Below are 21,584 nucleotides of genomic sequence, written 5' to 3'. Positions count from 1 at the left end.
GAAAAAAAGCTTTGGAATGGTATAGGCAGCGGCATCAGACTCCAGTGATGGGATAGTTTAGGGCACAGCTGAAGCCAGACCAGCTGGGGAATGCTTTTGAGGATGGTCTCTGAAAACCTATTGAGGGGCAGGACAGAAAAGCTTGGCATTAAGGGATGGAAGTGGCTTGTCCCTTGGTGTGTTCTTCACCATGTGTATCTGACCTGTTACACATCCCTTTCAAGTCCATTCATTTTTAGGACTGATACCTGTTGTATTTGAAAGGACTGTAATACAGTTACAGCACTTATGGACAGTTTTGGAATAATTAAAACTTTAAATTTACTTTTTTTTTTTTTTTTTTTTTTTTTTTTTTTTTTTTTTTTTTTTTTTTTTTTTTCCCTCCCATAAGTACCTTGCACCTTGTGTAGCTTTTGTTAAGGATGGTGCTGTGGATTCCAGTCCTGGAATAAAGCTGCCAGTCTCTTTCAGGAGAAACATACTGATGCAATCGTGGTGGCTGCCTGGTTCCTGCTAGTATGGGGTTGGACAGCTGCCTTCAGTGCAGGGGAGCTGTGTCTAGCATACAGCAATCGTGGGAGGTGATATTTTTGTGTGCATCATTTATTCTCTTGCTGGGGTTTCCTGTTCATCCCCAGGGAGTCAAACTGCTCCATGGAGGGCTTGGGAAGTGGTCACTGCTTGTTTGTGCTATAGGGCACCATAAGGGTTGTATCTTCATAAATGGACCCTTTTGCATTCATTCAGGCTCATTGCAGAGCTGTTACAATGTGCAGAAAATGAGGTGTGTTTAGGTCAGTAATTGACAAGCACTTGAAGCATGTGCCCATATTTGCCCCTCACTGGACACGTGCAGCCATTTGCAGTTTGCTTTCTTGGTGAGGTATTCAGAGCTTCTGCCTGTTCCCAGCTGTACTTCAGTACCCAGCGGGGACTGTAAATCAGATGGTGCATGTTAATGCAGTATAATAGATTTCTGGTGAAGAAAGAGCTTTCTTCTCTGTGCCTCCTTGGTGGAATTATTTGCATTTTTTACCGTGTCTGCACGTGCACCAGTAGTTCTGGAGATTAACCTTAATCTCTGATTGAAAGCAAAGCAAAGTCACATTAGCTTGTAAAATGGATTCTGTGAGAGATACATTTAATGATTTTCTTTTTTTTTTTCTCAGTAGTCAAAGGTAAACTGCTGCTAGCAATGTTATTGGATCCAGATTTCCTTCTTTTTTCCTTTTCTTTTTTTCCCTTCTCTCTTAAAGGCTTTACCATTCAAAGACATGAAGTTTCAGAGAGCTTTTGGCTCTAATTCACAGAAGATGTGTAGTTCCCAAGTGCATCCTTTATGATAAGGAATCAGTTGTTTGAAAGTATTTTCTCAATAAGCAGGTTCAATTGATTCTCTGTGGCTGCTGCCTGAGTTGAGAAACTATTTCTTGTTGGAGATGAGGATGAAGAAAACATGTAACAGAGAAGCTGGGTACTTTGTGACATCTGTTTGTCCAGAGATAGTAAGTTTCTTGGAAAGCATCATATGTTGCCAGGTCACACAATTGTGTAGCTCTTTTGGGAGATTCATTAGTCCTAAATGTGTCTTTAGCTCTCAAATAAAGAATCATATGATTTCTCCTACTTTTTTCTTCTTTCAATTGCTATGTGGGTAGATGTACAGCATCTTGCCCCCTGTTAGTCTCCCTCCTTGGGGATGACTCCATCAGACCTCTGGGACAAACTCCAATTGTGCTATAATGTTTCATTCCAGAACACTAAAACCAGCCTCTGTATCACACAAACTGTGCTCTGTTCTCATGATGGTCATCCCTGCAGGGCAGCTGGAGCACCAGATCTCAGCTCCTGGTTTTGCAGTGCCATGAGAGGAGGTAGATCTGGTGGGTCAGAGGGATCCCTTGCCAGATGCAGATGTACTCCAAAGCAGACCCTCAGGCAGTCACTCTGCAAGCTACCACTAAATGTTAATTCCAGTGGAAGTTAGTTTTTCATAACTCTGCTGAAGAAATAAAGCTGAAGGCAATGTTTAATCTGTCAAATACTTACTGGAGGACTGTTAGTTCATGTTTCTGTTATACTCTGGCAGTGCCCAGCTGCTGGAAAAATGCATCTACTGGAGCAGAGGCAGGGAGGGGATATTGTCACCAGGGCCTGTCCACGTCTGCTGTGTGTTACCAGACCACTAAAGGGGAGTGTTTGCAGGCTTTAGTGTAGAGGAAAGGCCCTACCAAATTGTCTTGGCAATAGGATTATCACTGACCAGCAAGAAAATCCTTCTCCTTGGAAGATATTGACAATGGCTTGTCCCAAGATGCAGCTCAGCCATAAAGCTACTGAACCAATTTGAGGATAGCTGGTTTTAGTTGCCTGATGATACTGACCCCATCATTGGGTAAATGCTTTTGGTGGCTGGAGTTGGTAGGACTGTGCTGTGTTTTTGTTCCCAGTGCTGGTCTTTTTGGGATGGTCCAGTTCTATTGACATCTGCAGCTCAGACTGCAGTAAACACTGCTCCAGTGGAGCTGTCCTCTTACACTCACTCTGCTTTCCATATCTTGCTTTTCCAGCTGTTTTTCAGAGGGCAGCTGTTTTCTCCCTGGCTTGCAACAATGTTCAGAACATGCAGAAATTCCACCTTTAAGTTTTGCAGACAGTCTGGTAGCTGTATTTTATAATTTCCTCTTTTTATTGTTGCCTACTTCTAAATGTCATTGGAAGCAGCCTTTAGTGCCTCTTTCCATAGCCTGTCCTTATAAGGATCTCCCATTAAATTTTGTGTCAGTTCAAGAGGAGGAAGGAACATGGCCTTACCTTAGCCATGTGCAATAAACATTTGTTATGTGCCTGCTGCCGTTCACCTCCTTGGCCAGCCTGTGCTTTCCTTGGCTTCCTAGTTACTTAAATGAGTGTGGTTTGGGGACCTTGTGCTGCCCCATGCCTGTTACTGTCATGGTGAATTACACTGGCTGCTGGTACACGCCCAGTGACAGCCTCTGACAGCCATTGGAGGTACCATTTGTCAGAGGCTGTGCTGATGTGTCTCAGGAAAGGTCCTGGCACTTGACAGAGCAGTTGCTTCTCTCTCTCCCCCCAGCACAAATGCTTGGGAGCCCCAGAGCTGCCTTTCCAGACTGTGGCAGTGCCAGCTCCTGCCTGTTTTTGGGGATGTCTTCACTGCTGGAGTAAACATTTATTCATAGCATTCCTAGTAAGGATCTTCAGGGCAAAGTCCTATTTTCTATAGTTTTTTGAATGATGAACTCACTGCTTTGGTTGTGTTACCCCACTGTTGCCTTCCATCCCGCCTTCCATCCTTCCTTTTAAAATTCTTTTTTCTCCTTCCTACCTGTGCCCCCCCCCCCTTTAACTTCACTCTGTCTAAAGAAGTTCAGTGAAAATCATGTATCAACTGTTTAATATTGCTTACAAGCTGACAGCATTAGAAAGCTCCTTCTCCTCTGCTTACCCCAATGCTTTCAGGAGCCCCTGCACCCATGGTGCAGTGTTGCCTCTGTGCTGCAGAGGAGGTGATTCAACCCCCACGAGCACAATCTTAGCTTCTTTCTGCTCAGCGTCTGGGTGCAGCAAGTACCATGGTTTATTAGACACCATTGTGTGCAGAGAAACTTCAAGTGCTCCAACTTTCCCTAAACTCACCGTTTTGAGAGCATTCTTGAAACTTCCCATGTGGGTCAGTTTGATCTTGAAGGAGAGAGATGAATGCTGTTTGTCTGGGTTTGCTTCCCCTAATGAATGGTTCATTGATCCATGCTGGAAACAGTCAGCCTGGTTGACTACAGGGAGCACAGTACAGATGGGAGCTGTGTTTCCCTTTCTCTGTAAGCCAAATGCCATTGATTGCCTTAGAACCAGAACATTTTCATTAGGCTCATTTTATTTCTCAGATTTTTGTCATTCACAATGTTTATGAAAGGAAGAAATTAATGGCCCTTGCTAAATAGCACAGAGAAGAACTGGGAAAGCTTCCCAGGGTTTTGGTCTGATCCTTACTTTCTTGCATTACATCCTCGGGCTTTTGCATGGGTTGTTCTGGTAGCAAAGGCTGGGGACTGGTGTCACTCACAGTGCCTGGCTGCAGGGCTCCTGTGCTCCCTCTCTGTCACCTCCTCTGCTCCTGTGTGTGCTGGAGGTGGGGAAGGTCTTCAGGGGACAGAAATAATGGATTTTCCCCTTATAGGCACAGCACAGACAAGGATATTTGGGCTGTTGACATGAGTGGTCCCAGAGGGGATCCCAAGGCAGTGCTGCCCTTCCCTGCTCTGATGCTGCTCTCTGCAATGCCTGAAGCTGCAAGGCTGAGATCAAAGGATGCCTCTTCTCCCAGCAAGAGTGGAGAGGCTGCCTGGGTTCTGTCCTGTCCTGCATGGAGCTCTGTACTGTCTGAAGGGGCAGAAAAGCCCCAAGTTGCAGAGAAAGTAGGGGCTGGCCAGGGTCTGTCTATGGGCTGTTTAATATCAAAGCCTGCTGGTGTTCCAGGATACCAGTGGTTGTGCATGTCCAAGTTCTGTCTGAGACCCCAACTCTGTTCAGGGTCTTGTGAGGACTGAAAGCTGAGGAAAACAAATCAGACCCCAAGAAGGTAAAGCCTGTGTCCATGGGCTGGGAACAGGAGGCCTGCCTGGCTGCAGCACGCTGTGCTCACGTGTGGCTGCTGCAGGGCCCTTGGTCCTACACCATGGGAATCCCTGCTTGCCTCAGTTTCTTTCCTATAGCATTTCACTCATCATCTGTCAGCAGCAGCTTTCCTCAGCAGCTCTTCTCCCTCCTACCTCTTGCACCTGTCAGCCCCAGAGGGAAGCCAGCCCCTCATATGGCACCCAGGGCATGGGGCTTGCTGCCATGGCAGGGTGTGATGTCAGTGACCACTGCTTGGATCCATCCTCTCTGCCCTTGGGCTTTGCAGCCAAGCAGAGGCTTAAAAGCAGAAAACAAAACAAATCTGTCAGAAACCCTGATATTTGTGTTGTTTCCCTGAAGGCAGAGTGCCATAGCAGGCAGCTGGGTAGCAGCAGTCACTTTGGAGAGCTGGATAGAGGCTGTTCCTCTTGTAGGGCTCAAGATTTTATCATGTGCTTCTTATTCTGCAGGTTTCGTAGTCTAGATGTATTTACTACATAGTCTCTTAGCTAATTATTTCTAGCATGGCACTGATTGAGCTGTTAATAAAGTGTGAAGGTGCCTCGCAGGCACTTTTTGAGTCTTAAAGAAATGATCTACATCTAAATTGCAAATAGTAAAATTTCCTTACCCACCAATATTAAGGTGATAGCACCTCCACTATTGTAAAATTAATCAAACTTCTCCTGGTGACAGAAATGTTAATTTAAATTTTTCGTCACAATTACAGAGAGAGTTATTGCAGCCTCTGACTTGTAATTAATTTCTCTTTCTTTTCATCACTGTGTTACAGCCCTTTGTAATAGTGATAAATGGAGTATCTACCTGACCTTTTTTTTCTTATATAATATAAATTGGTTTTTGGTTTAAATAAAATACTTTTGGTTAATCAGTGCTTTTCCATAAATAGGAGGATAGGAGAGAATAACTAGGGCTTGTTTCAAATAAGCAGTTAGTATGATATGCAGCAAGAGATGAGATTGGGAGTAGCAGGAACCAAACACAATGTTAGACACTGCCCCCATGTTATGTGTTGTCTCAGTAGAACCACATATGCAGGAAGCAGACAATGAGGAGAGGTTTGCTGCTGCTGAGGAAGGATTGAAAATAGGATAGTGGTGCATCAAACCACTGGCATGGGCAAGAACTGGGAGAGGCTAGAGATTATTCTCACAAGAAGAAAATTAATGGGTCAATCAGTCAAATGTCATAAGTGTGTCAGCACCAGGAATACAAAGGAGGAACTTCAGGTCTTGTGTGTAATCAGTGTCATAATTTAAAAGCTGTAGCAAAGGCTTGGTAGAAAATGCCTATGGATAGAGTCCTGATAGAAGAGTTACAGCTCATTCAGGGAGGACTTGGCCATGGGGGAGCGGCTGAGACTCAGACTGAAGTTGTGGTGTGTCTGCTGCAAGGCTCCTGGTGTGGGAACAGGAATTCTGTCAGGGACAGCCAGCTGTGGACCACCAAAGAGGTGGGGCAAATGACACTGCTGCTGAGCATCTGGCAGATCAGTTCCCTGGTGGGCTGTGTGAGAGAAAGTAAGTGAACTATTGCCAAGTCCTGGTGTGGCTTGGAAAAGGGAGGTTGACTATTCAAATGGATTTGTTTGAGGCTTATCCAGGGATAGGGTACACTGTTTTAGTAAAATCACCTGGGTGTCATATGTCACAAGTGGCTGTGAGTCCAGCAGTTGATAGCATTAATCCCTAATTACGGGCTATCTCATCTGAATTATTCTATGACATTCAGTGATCGGTGTTACAGGAGAGAATAGAATAAATTATGAGAATACTGCCCCAGGCTGTACAACCTCACAGATCAGTAAATATCAAATTTTGTATATCTTTGATAAGCATCCACTTTTTTTAATGCTGGTTTGAAACATGTTTCTTTTATGGTTAACTTTTCCACCTGTAAAATTTGTGTGCCTGTGCTGCAGTGTCTGGGTTTCACCCAGACAAGTCTTCTGTTAGAGGCATTTGGCCACCAACCAATTTGCCAGGCAAACTACATTTTTCACTCAAATGTAGTTAATGACCCAAACAAAATGAAATGCTTGTTACGGGTTGATTTAAACAATGTGGTCTAATGACAATGTTCTCTCCTTTCTGCCCACTCTCAATTACAATTCCACTTTATTTCAACTAGGCAAAAAGAAAACGAGCTTTTTAAACAAGGCTCAGGAACGTGTCTGTTGGCTGGAGGGAAGTGAGGAGGGGGGAACCATTTAACTGGAGATTTTTACTTTCAAATTTCCTGACAAAAATTAATTAGAAGAATCATGTAATTACTATAAATGTGTCTCATTGGTCCCTAGTGGCTTGTTTCTAAACACTGAAGGATTATTTAGGCATTCGTGACAGCAACAAAAAGTAACAAATAAATGTAATGGGTTCTTCTAATATACAATAAAAATGACATAGGGTAGCTGCATGTTTTACTAATTTTTGCTACAGGATCTTAAAGAGGTGGGATGTTGTGCAATTGGTTTAATTCTTGCTGTGGGTGCAGAGGTTGGATTTGGGATGTGATGCTGACTGGTGTTCCTGCTGGTGTCCCACAAATGGCTTGGGAAGATGGGTACCCCAGCACCCAGAAATGTGGATATCTCCACTTGCTGTGGTGTCCAAATTGCACGTTCCTCCTATGAGATGGAAGGAGTAAATATTCCCTGCATCTGAAGCTGAGATCAGTGGCTGTTGTGGCTTGATTTTCATCATGCCTGTGATGAACCCTCTGTTACTGGTGAAGATGGGCAAACCCTTCCTGGGGCACTTTTACCCCAAAGCTCAGAGAGGCAGGAGTGGTGCACCTGTGGAGTTGGAGAACACTGGGATAAATCCACCTCCACTGCTTTTCTCTGCTTGTTACAGGACTTGCATCTGCAGAAACCTGAGAATTGTGATGTGATTTAGCCTTATACATCCCTTGTGTTTGGGTCTTTTCAGTTATTCTTGTTTCACTGTGTTTCCAGGGTAAGTGAAACTTGAAGGAAAAATCTCATTATCATGCAAGTTGGATTTAACCAGTTATAAATGTATTGATAAGGTGGACATATATCATCTTAATAGACCCCCTCTCCTTCTAAATGATTTTGCTTACAGGGCAGAGGTCTCTCTAGTATGTTCTGTCCTATCCTGCTGAACATCTACAGCTTTGTCAGGTATGTATGTGCTTTATCCTGGCTTGGATTCATCAAGTAGATGTTTGAGCTATGTGGAAAGACTCGTGATCTGGACATGCCTGCTCTTTTTTCATTTTCTATAGAAGAACAGCCCTTACGGCAAAGCTGGCCTGGCTTTGGGATGTTGGTTAGGTGAGATGAATCCCACCCTCTAACAGGGTTTGGATCTTAAAGGTTGTACATAAGAGCCATTGGTGGAGACATATGAACACTGTAAATCTTTTTACTGCATGTACCAACCATAAAGAGAAGTGATCTTCAAATGACATCATCAACACAAAGGGCACTAGGAGAAGTTCCAATTTATGACACAGTAAATCATCAAGCAGTCTAGTAATGAACATTGAGCCTGGACAGTTTTGCAAAGTGAGTTCCCATATAGAATGGTATTGTGCATTGAAATGTGGGCTCCAAACCTGCTTAGCTAGTACCACTTAAGCTGCTTTAGTGAGACCATTTTAGATTTCCACAGTCGACCAATCTTCCCAAATTGCTCAGTGTCTAATGTAATCCCAGATGTATTTACCATACTTCATTGTATTTATAGAGGTGACTAGGCCATGAAGACATGGCTTATTTCCAGGGACAAGAAGTCCAGGTTCTTCAGTGTATTTTCCTCTAAAAGCAATGCTGTGGCGCTCTTGGAGTGTGTGGTGAACACATTTGTCTTTGCTCAGTGACGATGGTTGATCATTAGCAAAATGTATTTGAGTATTTATGGTTACAGGCGTATTGACCTTAATGCTCCACACAGCAGTGATGGGATCACTGCCAGCCACCATGGGGGTGGTGCCACATTCCTGTGCACAGCTCTCCCTGAGCAGAGAAAATGCCTCCAAGCCATGGCAGCTGGGAAGGGTAGTATATGAGAGGAGCAAGTCCTTGGTTCAAGTGTGATAAACTGGCTGCTACAGCCCTGTTCTTTTCCTCTCCATTGGTTCTAGCCCTCTCTGAGCACACAGGCTGTTAAACCACATGTTCCTCTGGGGCTCTTCTGCAGAGCTGCCCTGCAGTAAAGGGATTACACTAATCGGTACCAGTGTGAGGCCCGTGGACATGTCTGCTGGTGATGCTGCCAGAACTCGTGCTTGAGGGGTGTTCTGCTCCAGCAGAACAGTAGATTTGTCATGTCACTACCAGTGAATGCACATCTGCATATTCCTTTATTCTTGGAAGTGCCTAAAGTCAAGTTATGTTTGCAAAACAAATATATAATGTCCTGAAGGATAATTTATATTTTGCTATAGGTTTAGGGTGATTCCTGGCCAGGCAAAAAGCAGGCTTTTCTGTTGAGCAACATGACAGTCTTGTGACATAATGAATTACACACAGCTGTTTTTTCTCTAGCTTAGGAATTTTGTTTCATTATTACTGTATCTGTGCGATTTCTTAGTATTATTGAATCTGGACTCTGCTTACAGGCATATCGAATTATCCATATGCTAGAGTGAAATATGATATGGAGAGGAGCATAGAATGTGCTTTATTTCTGTGTAACTGCATATGTAATGGTGTATAAAGACTCAGGAGCAGCTACTTAGATGCAGTGTCTCTTCTGCTTTCTCATTCATCACAATCACCTCTAAGTTTCCTCTCCTAGCACTGATTCTCTTCTTCACCTCACTTTCCTGAAGTTCTTTCTAAACTAACAGCCTTTTAGACAGTTGACAGTAGTAATTAAATAAAATAGACTTCAAGGGGATGGCTGACATGCCTTGTATTCAGCTGCAGTGTTAACAAGGCTGAGCCTTTGGGATTGGATCTACAACCTCCACAGGAGTTTGTGGGACGTACTGAACTCCCACTGACTTTATAAGAAATTGAGAAGGTATTTTGTATAGGAAAGGGCTTTGAGGAGTGCTTTTCCTGGCCTGATCTGGGATGAAATGGAAGCTCTTGGAAGGGAAATCTCAGATGACAGAATACCAGTATTTACTCCCCAAGCCAGCCAAGGACACAGGAGTTGGAGGCATACAGGGGGCAGATTTAAGAACTCACTCTATGCCTCAAATGTCACTGGTTTACTCCTAAGTAGAACGTTAGTCTTATGGAAAAAAAGGCTGAGCTGAAAGTCTCACCTATGGCAAAGTAGGGATGGATGATATGAAATACCTTGTCAGAAAGTGTAAATTGGTCAATCACATTCCCTAACTGTATGTCCAATTGTATGAAATGTCAGTTTCCAATTGCCAATGCCCTTGAATTTTCCAAGTGTTATTTTGTTGGTGGAAATGCATCTTGCTTTACATTAATGTTTTATTGCATCTTCAGCAGCAGTGATTAGAAACCCCCTTTTGTGTTTTGTTACTGCTTCTGTCCATCTTCAGTGAAATGTATCTTAATAAAATACTGCACAGTTTACTACCAAATCCAATGTGCCTACAGGTTTCCATTTAGGTAATAGAGAATGCCCAGCTTGGCTGTGTACAGGTGGTACAAGACCACTTGACTCTCTCTGTTACAGGCTCAGTCTGTGTCAGGTTTCTCTGGAGAGTAGTGTTGTGATTTAATAACTGGTCTGCAGTTCCATGAATTACATCCAGGGATGATAACACAAATGGGTTACTTGGGTTAACTCGAGCCACTCTCTTGAGCACACTGGATCTGTTTCCTAATGGATCAAAGTGGGTGTGTTTTGGAAAACTGCTGGCACGTGTGTATGTACAGTCCCACACTGCATCACATAGACTAAACCAACTCTAAATTCTCTTCTATTTTAGTCTGTTCACATTTCATCTGTATTTGAGACTTTTAAAGTTGAATGAAGCACTGGAGATTGTGCTAAATGGAGTGACTTGGGACTGGTGAGTGAGTGGTCTAAATGTTCATTTCCTATCTCTTCGGTGTTGTGAAGTTAAAATAGTGGGGACAGGGAATATTGGTGAAACGGAGTCCATAGCTTGAATTGTAACTTTTGCTGCCCTCTAGCCTGGTGATAATACCAAACAAAGGAAATGCCTGCAGTTAGATGTCTGGATATTTATCCTAAGCCTTTCTTCTTTAGGATCCTTTTTGTCCACATGATTCATCAAGCTGGGGAAAAGTCATAGCATAAATCCATAGTTTGCTATCAAATTAAGCTAAAGCAAAACCTCTCCTTACTGCATAAAATTTGGCAAATTTTTTCATTCTTACACTAAGGGGATTCATTCAGTCCCTTTACTAAGTGCATCTTGCTTGTGTAAGCTCAAACATGCAGCTGAGACCTGTGGACACCCTGACATGTAGAAATGGAGCAGAGATAAAACCTGTGGAATGGCATTGGTTTTACATGTTTGTCCATTTAGGTACACAAGAATCTGGTGGGTGTTTGTGCCCCAAAGAGATGTAAAATGTTGATATTATGGCACCTCAGTTAAACATAAATTAATTTTTTTTTCTTGGCATTGGTACTGCATTGTCTCAATTTTTTGTGGTTTTTTTTTCGAATATGCATAACTTGCTGAATAAATGTGAGGATTTTTTTTGTTCCCACTCTTGGGATTTTTCTTGCCAGGTGAAAGAGGGGCTTATTAATGAGTGTGATATAAAGTTAAAATTGTTTATGTTTGTGGCCAAAACTTGCAGTTTTATGTGTAAAGTGGTTTGTGAGAATGAGTGTGGGTCTTAGCCAACTATGCTGCTCCTCTGTCCAGGTTTGGGTTGTTGTGGAGACCCTTCAGTCACTACTTGACATCAAAGAGAGGAGAAGCCATTAAAGGGTGCCCAGTCTCTGGCTATTTTGGGAAGATAGCTCTCCAAGTCTATTCCTCTCAAAAGCCAGGTATCAAAGGAAGTTGATAAAGCTGCTGGTGAATGCTTTCTAGTCTTTTAGTGTAATCACTGAAATGGGGGATACAAAGGAGGTAGCATATCAGGGGCACTTATGTGTCAAGTGAAGTCTGGAGATGGAAGAGTGTCCTGGGTTGATTTCTGCGCAGCTTCAGGAGTGCTGAGTGAAACTGGCTTACACATTTGATATGGCATGCTACTCTTTTTTTCCTTATTATTTTTTTGCATAACTAGTTTAGTTGACAGCAGACTGGTTTTGCTCCTTTGATCTCTGCTCGGTTTGACTGTATTTTCAATAACTACTTAGTATAAAAATAAAATGTGCAGGCCGCATCAAATAAACTAATTAAAGATTAGAATGAAAAAGTGTCAAAATCCCTCGCCCTCGCTGAGGCAGATTAGTCACTGCATAGGAGACACAATCGAATAACTAATGGGTTGCTGTAGTAACGGGGGAATCGATACCCCTCGGCTGGTCAGGGAGTTGACAGTAATTTCTGCTGGGTCATAGATTCTGGAAAATGAAGTGCCACCTACTACAGCACAAGTAATCTCTGTGGACTTTTTGACAACAGAGCATCCTACAAAGTTTATATCAAAGAAAATGTTAATCCCTCAAGTCTGCTTGTTTACCTCTGCAGGGCTTGTCTGATATTGCTACAGCCACAGACAATTAAGTTTCGCCTCCTGTGTGGGCTCTTGATGGGTTAGCTCTGCAAACAAGCTTTTGGTTTTGCTTCCTAAGTGATGGGTTCGTAGGACATGGCAGTACCAGGATGCTGGACTGTGGGAAGGGGAACGTGGAACACTCCAGTCTGCTGTGCCAAATCAACTCCTCTTACTTGAGGAAATCTCCTACTGAAGTCAAGAGAAGTTCAGCTTGAGTGCCGAGGAGGAATTGCACTTGGGTGCTTATAGGGTGGTTTGTAGCCCGGCTGTAAAGCCAGGTTTGCTGTAAGCTGTGTGTATTTGTGCCTTGCAACCCAGAATTTCCAAGATCTTCCCTTGTTTTCTCTGAATTGATTGCAAACCCTCTGGGCTGGGATCACTCTTATGTGTCTGGGCAGCACCTAGAGCCGTGTCAGCTGTGTATCCTGGCTGCTGATGGGTGGCAAATGGGAATCTGTGGTGGGACAGGCAGCACAGCTCTCCATCCAGGAGTGGGAGCTGCAACTTCCCAGTACAAGGACTTGAGAAGGAAACCAGCAAGCAGAGAGGACTCCGGCAGGATTTCCCAGCTGCAGACAAGGAGAGAGTCCTGTGAAGAACAAGGAGTTAATGTTAGCCAGTGAGCTACAGGGGGATAATAAGTCCTTCCAAACGTTTGTGGGGCTGGTAGTGCTGGAGGAAAAGTAGGCCACTCCCTAATGAGGGGAGTGGTGGTGTTAATTACGTCTGGAAATGGCCTGAGCTCCTGAAATTCATCTTCAGCAAAAAACGATCATGGAAATAGGATCAGGCAATTAGGAAAGGGGGTAGGGGGGTGGAACAGAGTAAAAATAGCCTGGATAATTAAGAGCCAAGAAGGGACCATCTAAAGCACTGGCAAACAGTGCAAAGAGGGTCCTGCCTTTGCTGCGCTCCCTGGTCTCAGGCTGCGGGGCCGGAGCAGTCGCTGGCACAGAGGATGAGCAGGAGGCTCCCAGCTCCAGCGCTGCCCGTGCCGATGGCTCAGCTGTGCCAGGGCTGCTGGCTGGCCGGGACACTTGCCATGCCTCGAGCCTCGCTCATGGCAGTGCCGCTGCCACCCCCGTGCTCCAAAATCCCTGGGAAATCGGCTGGGCTGGGGGTGCAAGAGGGGCACTGGATGGAGCAGTTACAGCTGCACGGGGCGCGGGGGGAACAGAGGCAGCCCTGACGCTTCCCGGTGCGCTGTGCTGTGGAAAGCAGAGCTGTTTTCGCTCCCTGCAGCCTCCTGCTGTGCTATCAGGGTGCCTGTGTCCCGCTGGCAATGGGGAGTGCTCTCCCCCTTCACCCGTTCCCCAGTTTATGGGGCCAATGTGTAGTGGGGAAAAGCCCAGCCTTACTCTGATATTCAGCCACAGCTCTGCAGCTGCTGCTGGCATCCGTGCTGGTTAGTACATAATGTTGGTGAATAATAATACCTGACCCAGTAGAACAAGAAGTCTTTTATCAAACACATTTAAAGAAAAATGACAGTCCGTGTAGCATGTAATAGGATGGATGATAAATCACAAAATGGGGAAAAACAATTGTTACTCCTACTGGTACGAGTTCCTGTTCAGAAGGACCATAAGTTATGTTTTTGATGACATAAATTTAATGAAGTTCTCTGGAAATGCTGACCAGAAGTCAATATACAACCCAGTCCTAAGAAGTTTCCTAATAACACCTCTGTTTGTTTTAGGTAATAGATCTGTTCACGTGTACCTCTCCTTTTAAGTGCTGTGATATGATACCATGATGAAGTTACAATATGGAGCTCGACTAAAACGGCATTATCAGAAATGTCACCCCCTAACAAATTAGCAGTTGTGATGTTTGCCCTCTGGTTACAAAACCTTGTTCCTTTTGTCTTGTGCTATAACTTATAATAACAAAGCCTGTGATGTAAATGTCTTCAGGGTATGTTTCCAGTAGCAAAGTGTGAAACTTGTTTCAGTGGGGATATGGGGGGGAGCAGACTCCTTTAAAATTCAAGACAAAGGATGCTTTGCCTTGGGCATTCCACTTGCAGCTGCTGTTGATACCCACATGTCTGGTTATGTAATCCACAATCTTTAAAATTGACAAACAGAACAAAAAAATCCCCCCAGAAATGTAGTTACTAATTTCTCCGGAGATTGATTTATGGTGGAGAGGTTGCAGATTTCAAATGAGTGAGGCGCTTTTTGTATTTACAGCTGTAGAGCCTGGGATGAAGCAATAAAATGGAATGAGGGTTTGGATTTTTTTTTTTAAACTGAAAATAGAAATTCACAGGTCTTACTCCAAAGCCAGCGCAAAGACCTCCATTGGGTCCTATGTTTTTCCTTCAACAGGGCATAGGAAGAATTGCAAATTTTAAAAGAAATATAGAAAAAAATACCCCAGGCCTCAAAGCTGTGGCTGATCTCAGCTCTGCTTGTGTTGTAACAGGTCAAGGGGGAGCTCTTGTCTCTGGCTCACCAAGGGAGGCAGATTCCTGAGACGCTGTCCCCAAACCTTTGCCAGTGACAGCAGGGCAGGCATCCTGTCACTATAAACTCCACTTGGCTCCAGTTCTTCTGCCCTTGTTGGACTGCTCTGTGCAGGTGGGAGAAGATCTTGATGGGAACTTCTCCTTCCTGTCCTTTGCCAGTGGCAGTGTTCCCAAAGGAGTCTCTAAAGGGTCACAAGCCAGCCTGGGTGTGCACGGCTTTGGGCAGGGACCTGTCTGCTGGAGGTGCAGTGCAGGCAGGACACCAGAGGACATCAACCATGGGCATCCAGGAGCAGATGGGAAAAAGAGATGGTGGTTTGGGTGAGCGTGATGAGCTGTGATCAGCACATGCACGAGTTTGTGTGCATGGCTGTGCAAGCCAACTGTGTAGAAGGGTTTGGGGTTGGGCTTCTCTGCCATGGGGGTTTGTTTTCCCAAGCCAGCACATTCATGGTTAATAATCATTGCTATCACCCTTCCTGGGAATCAAAGAATGAGCTAACTTGTGCTCCTCAGGAGCAGTACCTGCCTTCATTTCAACAAAAGAAACAGAGACAGTCTTTGGTTAGATATAACTAAGTGTTGCTTTTTATTTTTAAGATGCCACAGAGAAAACTTAGAGTGTAGAAGCTTAATCCATAATGGTGACACTTCACTTATCCAGGCAACTGGGAAGTGCTTAAATAGTGAAGCCTGTGGCTTAATTATTTACCTGTGGCTTAATTGGGTGTAATTCTACTGAAGAGTCTGTTTATTTTCCTATGGAGAGGCTCTAAGATGCCTCTAAATGAAAATGTTACTGGTCTCTACCTGTGTGCCCCTTGACTTCAGTAGCACAGAGCTCATTTAAACATGCAGAAACCTATAAAAAGCATGTTTTCTCTGGTGCAATCAGCCTATGTTTTCCTCTGGTTCTGCAGCTGGGAATGCATATTAGGAGGTGAGAAAACCCCTCCCATATTTCTGCACACATTGCTCTGCTCAAACCTGGCACAAGAACTATTGCTTGGCAAAAGAGACTTCCCAGAGGGGAGAGAACATTGGAACCCGGTGGAACTGTCTCTAGGGTGATCCTACACTGGCACCTTCATCTGAGCCCTAAGGTCTTAGGAGCAAGAGTCTAGGTGGGCTTAGGGAGGCTCATGCTCTTCTCTTGTTGGTACTCCACATGCTTTTCATCCTCTGCAAATTCCATGTTGGTAATTTTTTCTGTCCCAGAGCTGGGAAGGATCCTTTTTGCAGGATCAGATACTCAAAAGTTTTTCTCCTATTAGTGTGTCTGTGGGTATTTGCTGTTTATATTCCAGGCACAAATCCCTGGTGAATAGAGGCAGTCCAGGAGCTCTACCCTGGCCACTCATCCTTGTTTGGACACCCTTCGGTGTGTTATTCCTGCATGCCTAAGAATAGTTTTCCTTTGTGAGAGGTTAGAGGATTGAATACCAGGGCTTACCATTTGCATATCCTGGTTAGAGTCTAAACCTTTGCTTGCATCCAAGTGTGTGGAAAATCTCTTTCTCCTGTTCTGCTAGTGTAAAGTCCTAGGAAAAGATTTTTATCTTGAATATCCATTTAATTCAAACTAAATGCGCTCATATACATTCTAGCTGGGTTTTCAATTCAGAAGGCTGATTTTTCTTCTCCCCATTCCCCCTCCTTTACACGAAGGCTTATACCAGGAACTTCTTTTTGAATATCTGTAGGCAATTTCCTTGTAGTACTTGGACCTCCAAGCTTCCTTGGACTTGTACAACAACAGAAGCTTTATATCATTGGTTTTTCACCCCAAAATGCTTCGTTTCTATTAACAGCCTTACAAAAGGGCAGTGTATTACTACGTGGTGATCCCAATGATAAATGAAGCACATTATATGTGAAGTAAAGGCTCTATTTATCCTTGTGCTTTTTTTTTTCCAAAGTCCCAGCAGGTTTAATGTGAGTAGCTTTTGATGACCTTTATAACAAATCAAGAGTAAACCTCAGTGCATTCTCACAAAGGTAGACAGCATTGCAGGCATTTTTTAAATTGAAATAACAATAACAGCAATGAGCTCTATTAGTAGTATTTGATAATGCAAAAAAAGTTAATGTTCACTGAAAGCCAGGTGCCAGCACTGTTTGATTGTTTACCAACACAGTCATAAAGAAACAGAGTTATTAAAGGATCTGAAATCACTCAGTAATTCAGCTGCTGACGTTGATGGATGGAACTTGGCTGTTCCTCTTTGCTAAAGCTGCTGACTGGATAAATGTTTTATTCATGGAGCCCAGGGCAGGAAGGGATGCCAAAGGTTTAAGAATATTTTAAGAAACTCTTTGAGATGTCAAGCAAGTTAGCAGGTGTTGTTAAGCAAAGGAGCTGAAGTACTACATTTAAACATAACTGAGCTCTCAACATATACAACAACAATACATCAAAAGCCAGGGTGCAATTCTTGTCTTGAGCAGTATATGGAATGATGAGTTGGGAATAGAAGTCCTTTTATTTCCTGCACCTTTGTACCTTCAGTCATCTCACAGCCTTGTCTCTTTGAGCATTGTTATACCAAAGGGAATTTTCACACACCACACTGTGAATTTAGGCTTGGAAACAAATAAATATTTAGATACTAAACCCTACAAGGTCACATATTTATATCAAAGACAAAATAAATTATATTGTGACAATGTTCATGAAAATTGCAGCCAGGAAGAAACAATTTGGGTCAGAATAAGTGGACTCTGCCTGACTGCTCAGTGGGAGAAGTTGTTCAAAATGGTGGTTATCACAGGCTATTATCAAAATACAGTGTAATGAGGAATTTCCCTTTATCCTCTTCACCCTGCATGTGCCTTCTCTTTGTCCCAGGGCAATGTCTGCCAGCAGCAAGTCTAGAACTTCTCACCTTTTTGGTGGAGCTCTGCAGCAGTGAAGGACTGGCTTGTGATTTAAGTGATTCTTTTAAATGCCTTGATTTTGTTTTACAAGAATTCAGATCTGGATCCATTGTTGAATTTTAATGAAGACATCCTTACCCCCACAATCTCCTGCATGGGCAAGTGTTTGAATATTTCATAATCAATATTAATAACTTCTTTTAAGTTGCTGCAGTCTCATAAGAGCAGAACAGATGAGCTCTTGATGGAAGTGAACTGTCAGTCCGAACACTGTGACATTAGGAAATCGCTCAATTTCCAAGTCTAGCTGTGTGAAATGTCCTTTCTTGCCAAGGGAGCAGCAAAGTATAGTTTAAATGTGCCTTATTATGACATCTCATGAGTATAGAAATTGGGAAGGGTATTAAAAATGAGTAATTAAAACTGGAGACTGATAGATAATGGCAAATAAAAAGCAGGTAACTACTGCACTCCCACTGCCCTTTTGATTTGCAGAGATTCAGTGCTAAAGACCAAAAGCATATTTCTCATGGGCCCCAGCTAAAATTCAAATCCAATAGACTGACAGTTAAAAATACTGTCCAAAAAAAAAAAGCTGTCAAGTTGTATCAAAATAAGTCATAATATTACCTCCCTTTATCTGTCAAAGGCATTGATTATTTTCAATAGAGGAGCCCTCTGACAGTTGTTGAAACTAAAAAATCCTGTGTTGGAACGTTTTGGTTGACGCATGTCACTATTTCTTAAACAGATAAGTCAAATATGTTATTTTTGACTCTCTGTAGGAGCAAGTGTGTTTATGTAGTATTTTATGAAAGATAAATAATGCAGAAGGAAAGGAATATGCATTAGCACTGCATTTTCTCAGCTATTTGTATCAGTGGATTTTTTGTTGCATCTTTCAAAAATGTTCTTTGCATAAAATAATGTGTTCCTTTGGTGGCTGTGATACATTGCAGGGATTTTCTAAGGTACCCTGAAGTAATTCAGATAATCAGTGAACCATATTGATGCTATTCTTGGTTGCAGCTGTCAGTTCACTGTTGACTAGGTTGAACTTCTGTTTCCCACCAGCCACACGTCCGTAGCAGTGATTCAGACATTAATGCCCTGCCAGATGCCCGCTTGCATTGTGCATGGACAAACTGAGAAGGGCAAAATAAGGACTGCATCTGGGACTTGCTGCCAGTTTTTGGAGTGAAACTGGGGCTGAGCCTCTTCCCAAACACTTTCTGTGCCTGTCAGTTTTCAAGTGATGGATTTGGACAGCCCTGGTTTACAGGTGTGGGCTTTGCAGTCCTGCAGGGCGTGTTTAGCAGAAAAGAAAGTCTGTTTGCCAGCTCAATTCTTATGTCTGGAAATAGGGACCTCTTTCCAGCTGAAACCTTAGCAAATGGAGAATGTTTCCAGTGTGTCCCGTGAGAGAGGGCTGTTGAGTGGCAGAGCCATTGTGATTGCTAGCACCATCAAGGAGGTGAGAACTGGCTGAGGCAGCAGCAGCAGCCAGAGACAAGCTAATACCCTTGTAGAAAGTCTTTATTATTCATTAGCACATATTGTACTTCCTCCTAAATATAATTCAGGCTACACTTGTATCACATTAAGGTAACACTAAATCTTTCTGTAATTTGAAGGAAATACTACTTCCAGCTGTTGTTGTAGAAGTGAACTAAACAAAATCCGAAGAGGTGCTAAAGGAACAACCATAAAACTCCAACTGCATTTGGCACACATCTCCTTTGGTGCTGTTTATCACAGAAGTGGTTGGAAGTGAAACTCTACGTCTGTGAACATGATGATTTTGTGCTCCTGGCATCTCACACCTTGGGAATTACTCTGCCAAACTGAAGCAAGCTCTCAGACTCCTCAGGTACTTGAGCACTTTGATGCTTGTGGGGGAGTGGGGTGATTGATGAACTGAGCAATTGAGTTCCTGGAGCAGGTTGTCGTGAGGGACCCAACAGTCCAATAATTTGACTGCTGGTGAAAATGAGGTGCACAGGGACTGAACTTCAAAGACATCTGGGTGCCTAATTCTGTCTCAGTGTAACAGAAGTGGTGCCCTAAACTCCAGGGATGAGCTGGCCTGTGCAGTGTGGCTCTGCCTGCACCAGCTCAACCTGAATGAAGGCCAGCATTTAAACAGCTTCTCTGTTGCAAGCTTGTCCTAAGAGCTGTAAGCTCTTGTCATTTCGGTTTGCATTTTTACAGCATTTAGTGGGATATGGTCCTTACTCATGTGGCTGCTCAGGAGCTGTCAAGATGAATTACTATTAATGGTAACAATAATAAAAATAAACAAGTGTAAATAGGGATAGCGACAGGCTCAGAGTTCTGACAGACCTGGAAAGCTTTGATCTTGTGTTGGTAGAGATCAGGATGTGCTGCCTCCCCAGATGACAGGCTTGGATGGAGGAAAGAAAAAAGCGCTGTCAACATTGCCTGTAAATTGTGCCTCCATCGTCCTCCTCAGACTCCCTCCCTCATTAGCTCTGATGATTTACTAAGAATGTGTGTTTAAGTACCAGCAAAAAACCAACTCTGAAATTAACCCCAGCAAACTTAGAGTATCATACTTGACCCCAGAAGTGTGCAGTGCTGATCATCCAAGTGGTAATAGATGGCTCAGTGTAAAGCAGAGGAGAAATGTGCCATTAAAAGGGAAGCAGGGACTGAGCTGCTGAGTGGTGACAGCCGTGGAAAGACACAAACCAGCGTGGGGTTCTGACAGTGTGTTGTTTTCAGAAGATAGAGAGGCAGAGAGAGGAAAAAGGGGTGTCTGTGCATATGGCCAAAAAGGAGTTTTAGCATAAGCCAGAAATTCCAGCGTGTGGATGGGCTGCCTGTTGGGATGGGAAGCACCAGCCTTTGGGGGCTGGCACTGGCCAAAAGCCTCCTGGAGAAAAGGAAAGTGCTGCAGGAATCTGACTGGCAGCAGGTGTACCCATTGTCCATGGAAATGAACTGAGGACAGGGAAGGAGCCTAATTTACAGGGAAGTGGCAGACTGTAATTTTTGTCTATGTGCAGATTTGGTTTCTGAGCAAATCAGATTTATACTTCTTTCAGACAATTTTGCTAATAAGCCAATGACTCAGAGCCTGCAGCAGATGGGATTCTTTAGCTGAGGTAGAAACTATTGCTTTTGTCTTAAAAAGAAAGTTGCTATTTTTCCTTTCTAGAAAACTGATCTCTGGAAAATGTGATTTTTTTCTTCCCATCAGAAACACAGCTTTTTAAAATAACACCCAGCTATGCTTATGGACTCTTATCTAATATGCAGAAATTCTCATTAGAAGAAAGTTACTTGTGACAACTTAGTATGTCATATGCTGGGGAAAATATTTTTAAAAATAAATTCCTGTAATTAATAATATCCCAGAAGCCACTGCCAACAGCCACAGCTCTAACTGGTGATTTGTGGTGAGCTCTCCAGGTGTCTGAACAGCAAGATGCCTTGCTGCAGGAGCTGCTGCCAAGAACTTGGGGCTATTTCTGTGGTGGGAAGAGGGCTGTCTGTCTGCTTCCATGCCTTTGGTCACTGTCTTGACACCCAAGTGGAGACCAGTGAGGAGTGGAATTCCTTGGAGGTCGGTGTTGAGAGCTCTGCTGTGCAATATTCCTGTTGGCTGTACCTCTCCTACAAAGGCAGGCTGAGAGAGCTGGGGTTGTTCAGCCTGGAGGAGAAAAGGTTTTGGGTACCCAAAGGGTCTATGAGGGAGTGGAGGGGAGCTTGTTACCAGGAAGTGTAGTGATGGGACAAGAGGAAATGCATTTAAACTGAAAGTAGGTTTATATTAGAGATGAGGAAGAAGTTCTCACCATGAGGGTGGTGAGGCATTGGCACGAGTTGCTCAGAGAAACTCTGGATGCTCCATCCCTGGAAGTGTTCAAGACCAGACTGGATGGGTGAAAGGCGTCCCCGCCCATGGCAGGGGTTTTGGAAGTAGGTGATCTTTAAGCTGCC

This window comes from Vidua macroura, chromosome 13 (assembly GCF_024509145.1).
Source record: "Vidua macroura isolate BioBank_ID:100142 chromosome 13, ASM2450914v1, whole genome shotgun sequence".
NCBI lineage: Eukaryota > Metazoa > Chordata > Aves > Passeriformes > Viduidae > Vidua > Vidua macroura.
Note: the sequence above shows the minus strand (reverse complement) of the source record.